The sequence below is a fragment of the Polistes dominula genome, unplaced genomic scaffold (assembly GCF_049000335.1).
Source record: "Polistes dominula isolate Pdom_NZ unplaced genomic scaffold, Pdom_raw_medaka contig_82, whole genome shotgun sequence".
NCBI lineage: Eukaryota > Metazoa > Arthropoda > Insecta > Hymenoptera > Vespidae > Polistes > Polistes dominula.
The window spans coordinates 215,013-233,612 of NW_028301046.1; the positions used below are offsets into that span (position 1 = coordinate 215,013).

The window sequence follows — 18,600 nt, forward strand, 5'->3', positions numbered from 1 at the left end:
ATCGAATTAATGATAGAAATTTCTAGGACTTAAAATAAATCACGTTACATTGAACACGAAATACAGGAATAAGAGGAAAGGATGAGAAAGAAATGCAGGGGCATTGCGTTGGACAAATAAACAGGTCAGGTGATCGATCTTCGACCTCGATTCCATAACGAACTGTTTTTTAATTAAAATATAATTAAAACTGCTTCTCTCGCGACGAAGAGTTTAAAACTATTACGAAAAATAGGTGTACCGTATCTCGTTCGCTTCTCTTTTTATATATGTAAGTATATATTATATATCTAGATATATATATATATATTATATATATACATATATCAAAAGAGTGAGAGAAGAAGTTCATACTTTCGTATAAGCAGCTGTATCTCATTACAGCTTTTCACGAGCGGAGAATATTTCACCTGGTTGAGTTACATAATGGTCGTTCGAGAACTCTTCTTCTAGAGTATACGCGAGTAGGAACTCATTTCTCTGCGCCTGATAGCGCCGCTTTTATGGATTAATTTCCTTTATTTTCATTTTCTTGCAAAATCCGTGATAAAGAGAAAGAAAGGATCAAGCGGAGTCTCCTCTCAACATTATCCTCTTTTTGAAATTATTGAAACGTGCTTGGAATCTTTCCTTATATACGAGAATAAAGTTCGTTACTTTATCAAATAATATTATCCAAGTTTTCTTTTTCTTTTTCTTTTTCTTTTTCTTCAACGACCGTATTAGACAATATTTTATACATGAAATGTTACCCCCCCCCCTTTCTAAGTTAAGAGAAAATTAATTACCAAGATAGGTAGAATATGTCAAGTTGTCGTTAAAAGTAAAGACGGTTTATACAAAAGAAATATGTTATAAGAAATGTAAAACAAACTATTATAAATATTATATATAACCCACCCAGTATATAATTCTCGAGCACACACACATTTGGGGCCCTCGGAAAAAAAGAAAAATTTGTTAAATATCTGACACAGCAGGGCGCAGCTGAAAGGGAAGTTTCGAAGGCACAGAAGGGGAGCAAAGCTATCGGCTCGTTAGATTTTCTAACGGATGCTCGAAGATCTTTGTTGCGTTTGCCTGCACAGAGAAACCGAAACGATAACCGTGACTCGACGGCAAGGTGTGCGACTTGAGAAAGAAGATTGAACATGAACACGAAGGAGAGAGGAAGATATACTCGTATATCTTCTTATTCGATCAGACTTCATAATATATACCAGCTATAATATCCTTCGTAAGCCGAGACATCTCAACTTCTCCCACCTTTAAATAAATTCCTACGAGACCTAAAACTTTCTTTCTTTCTTTCTTTCTTTCTTTCTTTCTTTCTTTCTAAGTATTATAACATACGAGTGTATACCTAAAATTCAATGCTTTCAAACTTTTTAGTAAAGTCAAATAATTTAGACTTCATTTACTTGTTACAAAAACAATAGAAGAAAAAAGATAATCGCGAGTAAACTCGAGAATAAAAACTTCACCTAATACTAAATTGAATACTAAATTGAATACTAAATTCAACTAATAAAATTGACTTGCTGTGATTATAAAGCCGCGAAGCTATATTGCACGATTATTGTACTAGCCGAACGACCGAGCTTACGTATCAACGAACAAATACCGCTAATTAAAATACACATTGAAAGTCCGTCGATATCCAATCGCCGTCGTTTAAAGTCTCGACGATAACCTATCAATATTTTTTCGTTTGCATGATCGTTCCCGATATTTATTTAATTTCTGCCGAGCACCAGGCAAACAGATTTTCGCCGTAATTTTATGAACGATCCGTGAACGCAAACGTTGCGATCACTTTTCAAACCCGCTTTTATAAAAAAAAAAAAGAGTAGCAATAAAAAAATCCTTCTTCGCTTGTTTACCCTATCGATCGAACGAACATATATGAAAAACCGTTTTTTTTCATTCTTCTTTAATTGCAATTAAAAAATTATCAAAACAATTAAACGATATACTAGATTTTGTTGATAAAAATGCATTTATTTCTTAAACAAATTCTTTCTTAGGTGTTTTTTTTTTCTCTCGAACGAAGAGATACGAAATTAGAGAGGAGAAAGAGAAAATATACGGATGTAACATGTCGAACTGTCATCACGACGATGCTTCGCTTGAACGAATCGTTTGAACGCAGCAAACTGTGCGACAAGTTTATTTGCGTCGTCCTCTCTCTATCTAACGCATACACACATGCGATGTCTAGGTACATCACGCATGCGTACACATCGATAAATGCAATATATCTAAAGGGTGAATCTGTATAGGAACATCTTGTAACAGTATTTTTGAAAAAGTGTTTTTCGATCGAACTCGAACGAAGCAGCCAAGTATTTGAGCAGCCTTTTCAAATTGCTTGTAACGCGTGATACGTTTCCAAAATCAACTAAATTTGTCATTTTCCTCTATGATCTTGATCGATGAAAAATCAAACATTACAAAGGTAGAATAATGCAGTATTATTTTTCAGTAGTACAATGGAGAAGCTTAACGAGTATTCTCACGGTCAGCTTTGGTTAGAAGGAGGAGAAGCTGAAACCACTAGCAAAGGCTTGGCCAACTTATGCAAAGTACTTTCTCGAGGGCAGCTGGCAGTCGACGGGGTAACAGGAGGGTAAGAGCCTAGGAAGCGAACGAGAATAACCGTTATAATAACTACCTTCAATTATCGCGCCAAGTCCTTACGTACCTATACAGATACCCCATGATTTTCACTTACGAATAATTGTTGAATCGCCAAATCCTCTCTTATATCTGTAATTCTTTCCTTCGATTGGTTGTTTTTTTATTGAAATTTCCTATGATAAAAATGATAACGACAGAGATGGACGTGTAGCTAATAATTAATACAAACGTCGACGTTTCAACAGGACGCGAGCGGATCCATTTTCCAGCGAAATTTTATGATGCTCGGCAAAAGAGCGAAATGCTTCGGCAGAGTAGTAACTGGGCAGACAGAGACAACTGGAACGATGAAACTGGGTCGTGTTACTCTCCGCAGCATTCAACGTGGCGGATGTGTAACGCAGCTGACAAGTGATAATTGAATTTTGTCGGAGGATCGTCGGCGATCCGTTTATGAACTCGATAACGCTTCGTATCATCGAGATATCGAGTACGTTCGCGCACGATTGCCTAGAATAACGTTGTTTCTAACTTCTGATTAGTAACCATAAACGAGGGGGACCGATGTATGATCGATGCATGATCGATGCGAATTTAATGATCTAAACAAATAACCACGAATAATCGATAAAGTTAGTTAAATGTTATCTCTAATTTCTATCTAAATATACTGTGAAAGAAGAAGAAGAAGAAGAAGAAGAAGAAAAGTACTAAGTTCGTATTATGATCCGGCATGAATATGAAGAAACGACTCGCGGGAATGTAACGAACAGAAGCTCGCACTTACCACTACCACAAAATGTCTCAAGTTCGAGTCGTTGAACCGTCCAACTTCCGTCCAACTTCCGTCCAACTTCCGTCCAACTTTAAACTCGGAGTATGCTCGAGATATCGCAGAATCGCGACGGCACGTCGCGACATTTCTCTAACAACGCGCCGATAAGGCTAACCAAATCGGTCAAACAAAGACAAAAAAGGCTGAAAAGAGGAAAAAGACGGAATATAAAACTCGTCTAGCGAATATTGTGTTTCTCTTTCTGTTCTTTTCTTCCTTCATCTAAAATCACAAGAAAAAGTGTCGTTGGAAGACGTCCGTCCTTCTTCTTCATCCCTTTCTTTCGCTCTTCCTTACCAAGGAAAAAGTACGAGTATTCTCCAAGGGATTCTCGATAATGGAAGAATAATGCCAGACGTACGAAAGTCAGAATAGAGGTGGTAGTGGTAGGTTTAAAAAAAAAAAAAAAGGAACAAAGAGCATTTCTTTAAACGTTAATAATGTTTTTACCAAACGTCTCGTTCGTTTTAAAAAAGAACCAATTTCAATGTTCACTTCTATTCAAATAGTGACAGAGTACAACGTATTGAATGAAGATTAAAATTGTTTGAGAGAGACAATTGTAGATGAAAAAATCGATATAAAAATCGTGAAAAGAAAGAAGAATAAGTTATCGTTTATCGCATTCGAAAGACGCGCATAGTTTTCGAAATGGCAAGAGAGAATGAACGTATAGAGAAGGGAGAAGAGGTACGAGAGGCGGATAAGAAAGTTTTGCGGCTCTATGAAAAATGCAACGCTCGAGTTATCGCTGACGTGAATTTTTCATCGGCGCGAGTCGACTTCTCGGTCGCGAATGCGCGAATACGCGCGCGCACCCTCCTCTCTCTCTCTCTCTCTCTCTCTCTTTCTCTTTTTCTAACCAACGGAACTTGTATACACTGTCTTTTTTCATCTCTCCAAAATATAAAATACCTTAGAAATTTCTAAAGGAACTTGGCCGAACGAATGTTTGCAAAATGATTATTTTTACATAAACTGTAACCTATATTTGAATCCATTCGACGATCATACATATTTTACTTCAGTTCTACAAAACTAATTGGAACAATCTCCTCGCTGCAGTAATTATATATTTTATCTTTTTATAAAAGTATCTAATTGGTTTTTCCAAAAATACGAAACATTGATATTTGAATCCTCGCGAATTATTCGTTCGATTTATGTTTATTTATAATTTCAGAAAGAGATTTCGTATCGTTACACACGATAATAAGCGAATTTTCCATCGAAATATTAAAGTCGAGACAATGGTTTAATCAGCATAATTTTATAACGTTAGAAAGTTAATCGAAAAACGATTACATTCGTATGTTCGATAATGATGATTATAATAATAATAATAATAATAATAATAATAATAATAATGAATCGACCATTGTATCGACACGTTTACATCGAGTTAAACGTTAACGTTACACATAGCTTGTTAATTAAGAATTGATAATACCATTGGAATTGACAAGAGAAAGATAAGATAATGTTGAAAAGGGTCAAGAGAATAAAGAGGAAAGGATTTTAAACAAGTGTAAGTACCGATAAAAGGGCCTCAGCTACATTGTGTCCAACGAGAGATTAAAAAAATAAGCCTAATGGCCGATTCACGTAGGAAGGAAGGACGAGAAGGGTCTGAGGAAAGTTGGCGCGTGGCTCGAGGGCGCCGATTCTGAAAAGGGCGTCACGCTGGACCGTAAAACGTTTATTCGACCCTCTTTATTCCTTTACAATGTAGTTTGTTGCGCTCTTGAAAAAGTGAAAGAGAGAGAGGGAGAGGGAGAGGGAGAGGGAGAGGGAGAGGGAGAGAGAGAGGTCTCCCCATTCGAATAGGTACAAAATTCGTTTCTCTGAAGTTTCTCTCTGACGAGCACGTACAATACGTTAACGATCAAAATTCAAAAATCAACCGTCAAAGAATTGAATGGCATTGTTTTTTATTCAGAAATAAATGAAAGATCGCCATTAAACAAAAAGTAACTGTAAAAAAAAATATATGAAAAATCAATCAAATGAAAGGATATTAAATGAAAATTTACAACGTGGAATTAACTAAAAAGACTAAAAGACTTTGAGATTCGAATCTTTTAGTGAGTTATTTGAACGTAACGAGTGGCATTCGAGAGAGAGAAAAGTCTCTGACAGATTTAATGGTTTTATGGGACTGAAAGAAAGGGGGAAAAAGAAAGGAAGGAAGGAAAAGAGAAATACAGTTGGATTTTGAACATTGGAAGCTGCGACGCGAGTTCGTGAAAGTAAAGATAGGAAAGCTTCGAGAGGCAGATAACACGAAGAAATTCCACGAAGCGTGGACGGGATAAGTTATCCTCGCGTTTCGGGATACGCGTCGACATTATTTCGTATCTTGCAGGACACTTCGGCCAATGAGGATGTCCTGCCTGTTACGCTACCGGAATTCATAACGAGTTCTTATCTCTCTCACTCTCGTTCTCTGTTTCTCTCTTCCCCCACTTGGTCTCTTTCACGATTTATTCTTCTTTTCATTCCTCTATATCTTTTCCCACCCTCTGTTCCTTCCTTCCTTCCTTCCTTCCTTCCTTCCTTCCTTCGCCCTCTGCCACTTCATCTTGTCCCCACGCTCATGTTCGCACACACGGTCAGGTAATATCGCGCGATTCTTTCTTGGAATCGAGCCCGCTTCTTAGTTTTCTCTTCACGCTTGTCGCCTTCTACTTTCAAAACTTCTACCAAGATCCAGGACTTCACCATTTGTAATTTCAAACGCGCACTCTCTTGCGACGACGACGACGACGCCGACGCCGACGACGATCTTTAAAGAATAAAAAGTATTTTTTTATCGACTTTTCTCCTTTCCTTCCTATTATTTTAAGTTGGCTCAATTAAATGAAATACAAATATTACCGATCGATGCTGAATCTTTTTCTTTTTTGTTTTTTTTCACATTTAATCAAATCAAGGATATTCCTTTGGAAAGCAAACATACATAGATACCTATATATTTGTATAAAACATTTGGAAGGATATAGTTTTGATAACGCTTAAGGCACGTCGCTCGCTAATAACAAATCTAGCAACGGTGATTACACGCTGTGATTTCGCGGAGAATTGGACGAGTGATTAATTCTCGCGGGCAATCCCGTTCTTCCCCCAAAATGTCCCTTCCTTCCACCTCTCTCTCTCTCTCTCACACATATTCTCTCATACACGTTCCCTATGCGGATTTGTCGGGTGAGCCACTCACAGCAAAGATATTTTAATTCCGAAGCGCCGGCCGGCGAAGCCGTTTGGAATGGTTATTAATTCGTGCGTCGAGAACGAAGGGTGTGGATGCTGTACGGAAAGAGGGGGGAGGCCCAAAAAAGAGAGAAAGAGATGATAGCTCCGGAGAAAGAAAAGAAGAGAGAAACAACGTTCGTAAAAACAGCCCCATTGTTATCGCTGTCCCGCGGCTCGTTTCGCAGTGGGCGGCACTCGAATGAAGAGCAAGAGAGAGAGAGAGAGAGAGAGAGAGAGAAAGAAATAGAAGAGAAAGAGTTTCGTGTAAACGCGTCTGCTTGCTCGACTCACATATATATAGATATATACATATATACATGAAACATGCATATGTATTATATACGTGTGTACAGATTTTACTAACGACAAAAGAGTAGAACCGAGGACGATTCTTTTACATTGATTAATGCATCTCATGAATGATAGTACACACCATGGATGATGGCCCACCCACTCACTCCATGAAACGTTTCTACCCCTCTTTCCGCATCGTCTATTCGCTCAGCCATCCGTCTTCGTCCCTCTCACCAAAGCATTTTCCATCTTCTTCTCTTTTTCTTTCTCTTTCTCTTTCTCTTTCTCTTTCTCTCTACTCGGCGGGAGCAACTCGTTTCGCGAGGACGGATTCATCTCCGATTTTATGCCTCGTTTGAAAGCTCTACCCCGCCCCCATCCCTACCATTCTTCCTTTAACTTCTCTTTTCATCCCCCAGTCGACTCTACGACGATTCCAACCCTTATCCCAATGTACCTGTGCCTACCAAATTCGAATACCACGTGTCTGAATTTCTCTCCACATAGAAAGCACTTTATTTGTTATTTAAATAAGCTCGCGCGCGAACACGCAAAGATTATTTTTCAATCTTTTTCAATCTACTCTTTCTTTTTATTTGCTAACGGTGTGTATGTAAGTGACAGATATTAAGAAGCTCGAAAGAAGTCCTCGGTTCGTTGAAATTCCAAGATATATATCTTTCTTTCTCTTTTATTACCTGAAAAATGATCTTTATGCCGAGAAAGGTCGATCCAGATAAGAAAGGAGCGTAATTATCTCTCAGCATAATTAATTTCTATGATCAACGTCCATGTTCTCTTCATTCATTTACACGTAGTTGATTAAATCTAAACGAAGAGTATCTTACGTGTTATTTAACTAGATGAATTAATAATAATACGAATTATACGCTTGTCCTACAGATACGATTTTATCCAACAATTCCTAATGGATGTAACAATTTTCCAAATGAAATGTTGTTTTTGGCTATAAAACTTGCTTTTTAAATGAAAATTTATTACAACAAGAAGACTTGAAATTATCGATAACAAAAGTCCTTGAAATAAAGTTAGCGAGAAGAGAAGAGAAGAGAAGAACGGCCAAGTCAATATTGTCCTCTCGCACTATAAGACGAGTTAAAGTACACCCTGAGAGCAGCACAGAACGCAAGAGAACTTTCTATATCTAGATGCGTAGTTCTGAACAAAGTTGACAGAATCTAAGTCGAAGTTGTACAATCCCCTTCGACGTTTCCTACATCGCAGAAATAAATACGGTCTCCGTTGGCCCCGTGGCTTCGTACCAAGAGTCATTGGATAGAATGGCGAGAAATAGAACCGACAAGAAATGACTACTATAAAACGTTGACTAGCATCTTAGCTACTACTGTCTAGGACGTTCAACTCGATCTTTATACTCGACTAAAATATCCTCAGCAAATAAAAAGAAAAAACAAACAAACCTACTACAAATATATTCAAAATAAATATTAACCCTTTCCACTACGTATGTCACAACTGCAATAACACTTTTGTTAATAAAAATCATATTTTCCAAAAGCAAAACGAATCGGTGTCATATTTCGAATCATCCTTCTTTCCTTCGATCACGTAAATCGATAACACCTTTAAAGATATTTTTCTACTAAAACCAATTTCCTTCCTTCGCGACGAAACAGATTTGCGAGAAGAAAATCTGATCCGATCTATCTACAGTAGTCCGTGCTTCACTTCTGACTAAATATATTCTCTAAGCTTTTTTCTTTTCTCTCCAACTTTTAAATAACATTGAAAACTTTGTCAATCGTATAATCTTACCTACTATCGATATTCAAAAGAATAAATCAATTGAAATACAAAAAGGAAATATATACATAAAGGCCACCAACAATGAACTAGGTGTCGTTTCTTAATGAGGCAGTAAATCTTCGTCAAATTAATTGTGAAGGAAAAAAAGAAAAGTATAGCGAGAGGAATATGAACGCCCAGCCGCCCGCATATGTTCCTTTTTACTTTGGCTATTCAACCTAAGTATGCATGTGCATGCTTCGCATTAACGCTCTTTATGAACTAATCATTCCTAATAAGTCACTCATCGCGATATTTAAGATCTAGAGCGTTGTCTATTGAAATCTTTGATAATAAACACAAGCAGCATCCTTTCAAAACAAGTTTTATCTTTTCACATATGTATGCATTTACAAAAAAAAAAAAACAAGCGAGATTTTGACGATTACATACATATACGGTGTAGTTAATTAAGAGCAAACATTATACAATTGATATGATTTGAATCGAACGGGGAACGTTTTTGCTGCTCTTTCCGGACGTTATAAAAATAAGGAGAGTTTCGTTATATGCTTCGACTGTCGATATAACCAACAACGAGGTATCGTACTTCGACAAGACGGAAATGGTCTTTCTATTCCTTCCTTCGTATTTCCTTATCGCGTCGCAATACATTCCTACATACGTTCATTTCTGAGAATCGAATTCCGAAGGTACCGCTTTTTATTCTCGATACTCTCCCCGACCCTTTTATGTCTCGATATTTTTACTTTTACGATAGTATAGAGTTCCGGGAGAACGCAAAGAAAATCAAATCTAATGTTCCCCGGTGCTCTCGAGGTAGTCGTAAACTTTCTCAAAGCTTTCGCGATAAAAGTAAGAAAATCTGCCGATTAACTTTTTTCTTTTAAATATTATTTTTACATTGAACATTTCTTCATCAGAGATAGGTAATACACAGAGATGGTAATCGTTACAAATGTAACATGTAGAAATTAATTAAACTCAATTCGCTTACTTTTTTTTCAAGATCATTGGTATTTTGCCAAGATAATAGAGATACCAAAGAGTACGTTATTATCTACCAACACGATGTTTAAGAATGATAAATAATTGTCATTAGCAGATTTTCTTGAAATAAAATCAACCCTCACTTGTGTTGAATTACAAATTTTATTACGTTTTTGTACAAACGTAATTTTCATTATAGCTAATATTTTGTCGGTATAAAAGAAACTCTGACAATAAGATAAAAGAGGAAAATGGGGGAAGAAACACAAGAAAAACTTGAAAAGTACTTACTTTTCCGAGTAGAACGCAGATTTCAATAAAGAAGTAGTCTTGATGTCTCTTAAACGAAGAAATAAAGCTACTCTTCTTGTTTCTTTTCAGTAGAACGGCGACGACGACGACGACGACGACGACGACGAAGAAGAAGAAGAAGAAAGCAAGCACGATCGTCGTAAAAAAAACACGTAGCACAGTAAATATCCTTAATACGGTCACGTGACACACAGTAGAAACTAACCGGAACCACGAATCTCTAAATCTCTATTTCCTTCTATCTTTAATTTTGGTATTTTTCCTTTGTTTCAACCCTTTACACCTTCGCTGACACCCTTAGTCGTTGCACGAACAACAAAATTCTCAATAATGTCAATCGTTCATCCGTCTCTTTCGGCGAACGACGAACGACACTGCAGTACAAAGTTCTTCAACTCTTATTTTCTTGTCATACTCGTTGCTTCCATTTAATATAACTGTTCTTCTGACAATGTTGTCTTTTATAATGGGGACAAAATAATAAATATTATGAAAAACCAAGGTCTGTCGTATTGTGAAGCATTAGAAAAAGAAAAAAGGGGAAAAAAAGAAAAGTTTACATTCGCGATATGTTTTGAAATGGGGTTGAACGAAAGGAGAATGCTTTTTGAAAGATGCAAAAGAAGAAAAATGGAAAGAAAATAGAAAGAAAATAGAAGAATAGAAGGAAAGAGTAAAGTAAATTGTGGAAAGAGGGAAAAACAGATAAGAGGAGAGAAGGAGGGTGTAAAAAGAGATGGATGTATAATATACGCGGGGAAACGAGCGAGGCGACAGTCGCGTGGTATCGATTCGTGGTCGTGGAAAGCCGGTGGAGGCAGCCAAGAGAGCGAGAGAAAGAGAGAAAGCTTTTTCTTCGTTTTCCCTTCCCGTCCCTTTCCCTGCCCTTCCCCTCCCCTCCCCTCCCTTCCCTTCCCTTCCCTTCCCTTCCCTTCCCTTCCCCTCCCTTCTCTTCTCGGCAACGATCTTTTCTCTTCGTCTTTCTCTCTCTCTCTCTCTCTCTCTCTTTCTGTATCACACACGCACGCATACACACACGCACAGCATAACCCTCTTCGTCCCTCGATGCACCTTTTCTCTATCGTCCGTTCTATCACACTCTGAATAAGAAGTTTTATTTTCTCTCTCTCTCTCTCTCTCTCTCTCTCTCTCTCTCTCTCTCCCTCTCTTCCTCCCTTGAATGAATTAAAGTCCTTTAAATAATATTATTACTAATATTATTATTATTATTATTATTATTATTATTATTATTATTATTATATCCTTCGAGAGGGATGCGAGTCGGTTGCAACGTCCCGCTAAGAAATGACAACTTTTTTCCCTTTCTTCTGCGTGTCCACGTTTATTATAATAAAGAAGAGATAATTAGGTAGGCTTATTCTAACAACACAAAGATTGTTATTTTATGCAATAAGACAATAGCAACAACGTGCGCGAGCAACACCGGTGCGTCCTTGCGTGCGTACGTGCCGGCAAGTAAAAAGCAACAGACACATCTCCTACGGACGTCCGGGTCGGACTGAGCGCTCGAACCGCGCCGAAGACGCACGGAGCTATCCGAGTTAGTGGGCCCCCACCATAAGGGTCCCTCTCGCGCCGCCGCTGCGATCTCTTCATCCCTACCCCGTCGACCACGAACACGCTTCCACCACCACCCTTCCGCCACCCTTCTGCCACCCTTTCCTTCATTTTCCCTCGAACACCAGCAACCCTACCACCAACGCAAGCATCGTCGTCGTCGTCGTCGTAGTCGTCGTCGTAGTCGTCGTCGTCTACGCCTCGACATCTACTTGGTATCTGCTTCTCTCTTGCTACCTTTCGTGCCGATCGCCTCTTCCTCACCCTCTCGCCCTCCCCAAACCACCCCCGAAACACCAGTCGGCCGAGGATTTAAGGCCCTCTCTCCTTCTCTCTTTCCCTACGCGGTGTTGCCAATTTAGCGGGAACGCCGCTCTTGACAGTGGATCAATCTTTTTGTTGATTTCGTTTTCCTGCAACACCTCTTCTACTTTTTTCACTAGTCTCTACATAAATGCAAACTTTTAAATCTATCGCGGAATATAGATCATTTTTTTCCATGGTGGTATTTTAGTACTTGATCGAAGGATCAACAATAAATTATTTTGTACAATATATTATATGGAGTAGGAGTCCGCTTACGTACGAGCGTACGAGTTCCTCGACTTCTCAATTTTAAAATCATTAAACGTTGAAATTGTCGAATGTTTTTTTGTTTTTGTTTTAACAACTTGGATGAAAACAGTGAATTGTTGAAGAATATAAATAATTCATGTAAATAATGAAACTAAAGAAAATCGATGCACTCGTTATTTTCATCGCTCTCGACGGTGTGCGTCGGGTTCTGTACAAAATACGCGCACGAATGGAACATCGAAGATATTCTAACAACGAGCTCGCGTTTCATCGTAGTAACAGGTAAACGTGTCAGGTTTTAAAAACCACGAGCGATTTGATGTATCGCAAAGCTCGTGCAAAGCTATACTTTAAATACGTGCCGATCGATTTTCAACGTTATTTGTAATTTATACAGTGCCGCGCGGATTTCCAAGTATCAGCATTTCGTTGTCGAAATCCGTTCTCACGTTTAGAGTTTTAACTTGTAATTAATTGTACGATGCATTACGTGGCATAATATATGTAATTTGTAATGCACACATTCGTAATGGGTAACACGATATCGTTCCCTGTTCAAGCGTTCGGGATGACTGTCGATTACTCGATTTATTTCGACGTAGGAGGATACTCAAACGGTTCGCGGAGGAAGGACCGAATTGTATATATCGTAACTAACTGATTTACAACGCGGAAAACGATAAATATTTAACTGCATGAAATAATGGAGCTCGAGTATAACATATAAAATACGCGTATCACCATAAACATGAATTTTCCTATTGCTGTCGTTCAACAGATATTTTTTTAGATCAAATATTTCAACCTTAACGAAAGCAACGGCTTTAATATGTAATACGTCCTTACACGAAGCAAGATTCATTAATTTTCACTGGAAGATCCATCGAAAGAAAAAGAAAAAAAAGAAAAAAAAAGAAAAGAAAAGAAAAGCAAGGTGAAAAATAAACTCTCGGTGTCGTAATTCCGATTCTGGATAAGAATAAAACTGGACGAATCGAGAGGAAACGAATGAATCAATACCATACCTACTGTCGCAAGAAGCGACGTGATTTGAAAGGAGGCCTGAAGGTTCTTCGCAAAGCTCGTCTGGATCACAAAAGAAGTACGAGTCTTTCTTTAGAAGCAGAAGAAAAAGAAAAGGAAAAAATATAAGGGGAGAGAAGAGGGTGTAGTACGTCTACCGACACGAACCATTTCGAGTTATTTCATCAACGGCCGCCTTTATCGCTCGTAGAATCGGTGTATCTTCCTTGGGGCTGATCCTACCATCGATTCATGCGAAGTGGGTTAACTAGCTTGAGAGGGATGTAAAAGTGGATTAATGCGTGTCGACGTTAAAAGGAACGTCTCTCATTAGAGTAATGTGCGAATTATTAGTAAAGACTCCAAGATATAATCATTTCAGATCGAGCAAGATATCTAAAGATATTTGTATTTGCGGACAAAAAATTTATTTATATAAATAAAATCAAAATATCAAGTCTACGTGATCCGACGGCATTTTCATTATTAATTTTTCAACCGGGACAAAGTAGAATCGAATAGCATGATATACTTGGAAAATATATACGTATATATGTATAGAGAGAGAGAGAGAGAGCTTCTTTCATCTTATCTCGAAGCATCTGCCACGAATCGCTAAATTATAGTCCATTCTCGACATACCTTCTCGCAAGATACCTCTATCTAACCAATGAGAAATTCGCTTTTCCATGTTAACTTTTCTTGCTCTATCCCTTTTTTCGTAGTTCTCCTCGAGAAGAAATAACTCGTGATATTATTGGTCCAATCTTGAACGTTTTAAGAGTTATCGCGAAATGCCGATGACATGTTTCGTTATTAGGATTTTTATCTCCTTTTGATAATAAGTAAAGCAAAACGAAAGGGAGACTCGAGATGTTTCACTTATATGCGCGTAAATTATATACGACGAATGAATAAAAGAAAAAAATAGAAAAAAAGTACTGAAAATCCGAGAAGGCGTAGATAAAGAACGAAGTATCTTTTAAATCTTTCTTTCTCTCTTTCTAATATTGTCACTGCTGTTCGTAGAGAGATTTTTTTCTTCGTCGTATTATCGAGTCGAATTTATTTTTCTCTAAAATCGATACTAATAAATGGACAGTTACATGCGCGTTAATATAATATAAAATTCATAATGAAACGTCTTTTTGTCAACGTACTACGTTAATTAATTAGAAGCTCTTTTCGTGAGTTAGATGACGTTGAAATAATCCAAGCAAAGTACATTTACATTCTCTATTAACAGGTTCCCTTAGGATCGGCTTTGTCGAAAATCTCTCTCGCCTCTCTCTCTCTCTCTCTCTCTCTCTCTCTCTCTCTCTTTGGTTTTAGAGACATGACAGCAATGTCGCATATGCGTAATGTCAGATTGCCTGGACAAACGGTGCATCGTACATTTGCAACACATGCTCGCACGATCGTGTCAAATCGGAGATAATTAAACCAAAGATTATGCGGGATTGGATTATAATACTTGGTCTGGTATCTAGCGTTACTAATCAGTATCAAAGTAGTTTAAGCTCGGTCCGTTTCTAATCTTTGTGCGTATCTACATTATAAATGAAAACAAAATGTATATAGTAAGTAAAACAATGTTGATAGGATCGTAAGACTGGATAAAAATCGATTGACTAGGAAAGAGAAGGCGTTATATAGCGTTAAGGCGAATTCAAGTAGAGTCCAGTGTGTGCAGGAAGAGCGAAGGTTTTCGGTCGCGTTTGTTCCGGGTACGCCGCAACACGAGTTACGGATAATAACGGTGGGCTATCCCGGAGCCACCAAAGTCAAACCGCAAGCTCCATCGACATACGCTGCACGTACCGAGCATGCACATGCACGAGGGTACTCCTGTCGCGATTGGTATTGGTGTACGTTTCTCTCGTATATTGTGCATCTCGTTGCGACGAACGCGTATGTACAACGCGCAAGCACCCATGTCCCTATATATAAATATATACGTATATACGTACGTGTCACCTGTTTTACGTGTACGCCCGCATGTAGGTACTCTGTCTGCGTTCGTGCGTGCGTGCGTGCGTGCGTGCGTGCGTGCGTGCGTGCGTGCGTGCGTACGTGCGTGCGTGTGCTGCTTTTCTACGTATATGCATATGTATATATACCGCTAGTGTACACGAAGAATCACGAAGCGTGTTTGGTGCGCAAACGCGCGGAACACGAGCCGAAGGACATCGTGAACGAGCGCAATAAACTCGTAGCGCGTCACATAGGGACCCCGTATACACATCGAGAAGGAAACGTGTACTGTGCACGATTCCGATCGGTCGCGCGTAAACACACGTATATGCGCGCGATCGCAAACGTTTCAGCGCGTTCACTCCTAGATAGAGACGGCGATAGAAATTTATATGAAAAGAGAGACAGACGAACATGCAGACGAACATGCAGACGAACATACAGAGAGCTTACGTGGCTTCTCTATTTACCTTTACTGCATTCACACATATATAGATGCGCGTTAAATGCATTTGCGTGGTCAACTAGCATAAGACTGACTGTCCTTCCTATGTCTCTTCAACTTATCTGTCATAGTGTGTGCGTTAAAGCTTCGTTGGGATATAATTTATTTGACAGGACGAGTTTTAACTTACCTAAACGCATTATTAAATGAGTCCACGTATGCAAACGTAATATAATTTTCTACAATAGAAAAATAGAAAAATAATTTTCCATTTGATTTGCTAAAAGGAAGAATTTGTAAGAGAGTATAAAATCTATAGACATTATCTTTACCTTTATATAAGAAAAAATACTTACAAACTGTAGTATGCATATCGAAGAGACTCAGAACAAAAGATGCAAGGATAAATGTATAAACAACTTACAAGTTCTTCCCTTTATCCTGTACGTGACATAATTTTCCGTGACAAGATCGGCGATGTTTATCCATCGTGCGAGCTTGTATAGAGAGTGCACCAAGAGATTCCTTTAACCATGGCGCGCGCGTTCTCCTAGACGAGGTATCGATAATAATGTTTGTGTCGCGTTCAAAGAGAATGAAATTGCCTACTCCGTGAAGAGACGATACTACTTGATGCCTTTAAAGACGAGACCTCATAGAAATAGTTGTTCTTGCATTAGTGATTAAATTAAACCAATTCTAATTAATATTTTTAATATTTTTTTAAACGTTCTCATTTTCAAACGTAGAACATAACCGTATTTCCGTATCAAGAGAACGGGAACTCATCGAAAGGGTTAAACTATATTTCTAAACAGTGGTTCTAGCTAGTGATAGTTCCGTTACTGTTACAGTTATTATTGTTACTGTGCTGTTGATGACGATGAGAAGGAAGAGAGTACTTCTAAATGAGGGTAGTCCAGTTAGCGAGCTTTCTAGAAACAATGCATTATCGAGGGAACTCGATGATTTCGAGTACTCAAACTTGGAACTCCAGCTGACCTTTGGTCAAGCCTTACGAATCGACATTGAAACTGTAGCTTCGCTCCTTGTGTAGATAAAGTATTAGCACGTTATACAATGTTTAACCAATTCGAAGGGAAACGTAGACTTGTCAACGAACGCAAAGTTTCAAACTGAATTCTCTATCTTCTCTTTCTCTTTCTCTCTTCTATGTGCATATATATCTTTGTCCCTCTATCATTCCCTCTTCCCATCGACCTTTCCACCAGTGCATATAATACCGTAGCATCGTTCGCCGATTATGAACTGTGTAAGCGACGTAGAGAAGCGTTCTCCACCCCATAGAGTAAACTTGCACATATGTACACACACGCATAACGACGTCGGGAATGAGGTCGTTCGGAAAGTGGCGTATCCCATTAAATGATATCGTACTTCGAGTCCACCATCGGTGTACCACTGTTTCCTATTTCTCTTTCTCATTCTCTCTCTCTCTCTCTCTCTCTCTCTCTCTCTATTTATCTACCTATCTATCTATCCCTGTCTCTCGTTTTCTCTCTCTCTCTCTCTCTCTCTCTCTCTTTCTCTCTCTCTTTATCCTAGTCTCCGCAACCCTCGTTTCTCTTCAGCCTTGGCAAAGCGACGCCGGCTCCTCAGGGGGTTGCTAACTTCCGTGAACTTTTGAAAGAGATACGACCGATCGATAGAACCGCTGAAACAAAGGAGACGTTAAAACCTCGAAACGTTTAAAGCGACACCGATCGATCGATGGCTAAGATCGATTCGTAAATTTCTTACTGATCCTAAGAATTTCTCGCTAGAGAATTCATTAACATCGATTAAACTATTCTAGAGTTTCTTCCACCTTCTTCCTAGGTATTATCGATCAACGAAAATCTCTTTGAGATTTTATACCTTACACTCGGATATTCTCGCGGGAATGAAGATGAAATAGAAATAGGATGGCGCAATCTAAGTGAAAATTGAAGAAGAAGAAGAAGAAATAAATTCTTTTTAAAACTTTCGTCGAGAAAGGTACCCCTATATACGCGAGTATTTAATTTTCTATGGTAACCATATAATCAAATTTTAAAAGTCACCGGTTACTTCTCACATAACTTTTCAACTTTCTGACTACTTTTAATTTTTATATAAATGCAATTTATCGAGTTTATTACTTGACGATAAGATCTTCAAAATATCTAATAGAAGATACATAGATATTTTAAGAAAGGAGTAATTGGTATTATTTTATTTCAATAATTTATGGAGATTTTGTTAACTCTATTTGTCGAATAAATAATTACCTTATTCGTATATATATATATATATAAATAATTAGTAAATAAATATCGATTTTTAGCGATACCGCGCGAGGTATATTAAAATTTTCATTTTACCCAGTAGAAGGAGTCTAAAGCGTCGAAAACGTTATTCTTAAGTGCACATCCTTTTAACGTCCTCCGCAACATAATTCGCGGTGAACTTTCCAATTTTGGTAGAACGAACGTTTTACTAGGTTGTAGGTATTACATAGACGACGTCCGCTTCTCATAGGGTGTGCCTATGTACACACACTCATGTTTAACGAGATCGAGAGTAAGATCGTTCGGTGGCGTATACCATTAATAGCACCCTTCCACAAGTCCACCAAGGAGAAACGACGTCTGGTCGTTTAGGTGATTTGCGAAGGAATACCACCGATAACTTCTTAAGGTGAAAGAGCCGATTAGCAGTAGCGTAGAAACACCGATACAAACGATAGCAAACTTTTCTTTTTCAAAACCGAGCCAAGGATCGACAATTTTTCTTTAATAAATCTTCCCATTCAATACTCGATTGGAACAATTATCAAATACGACAGATAGAGAGAGAGAGAGAGAGAGAGAGAGAGAGAGAGAGAGTTAAGCAAGAATAAAGGGTGAAAGTC

The 18,600-nt window shown here is 38.3% G+C and overlaps 1 protein-coding gene across 7 annotated transcripts in view; it reads right to left on the reverse strand.

Annotated features, from left to right (window-relative positions):
• Positions 1-11,637, reverse strand: part of LOC107072214 (uncharacterized) — a 198,905-nt gene extending 187,268 nt beyond the window's left edge. For 2 of the 7 annotated variants that reach the window (XM_089175210.1, XM_089175207.1), the window contains exons 1-2: positions 11,154-11,637; positions 10,091-10,569 (exon numbers count right to left, since the gene is read on the reverse strand). The gene's annotated coding sequence lies outside the window, so the exon portion shown is untranslated. Of the gene's footprint in view, positions 1-10,090; positions 10,570-11,137 lie in introns of all 7 variants that reach the window. The other 5 variants (XM_015331970.2, XM_089175208.1, XM_015331965.2 and 2 more) reach the window with 5 other exon arrangements.
• Positions 11,638-18,600: the final 6,963 nt, after the last annotated feature.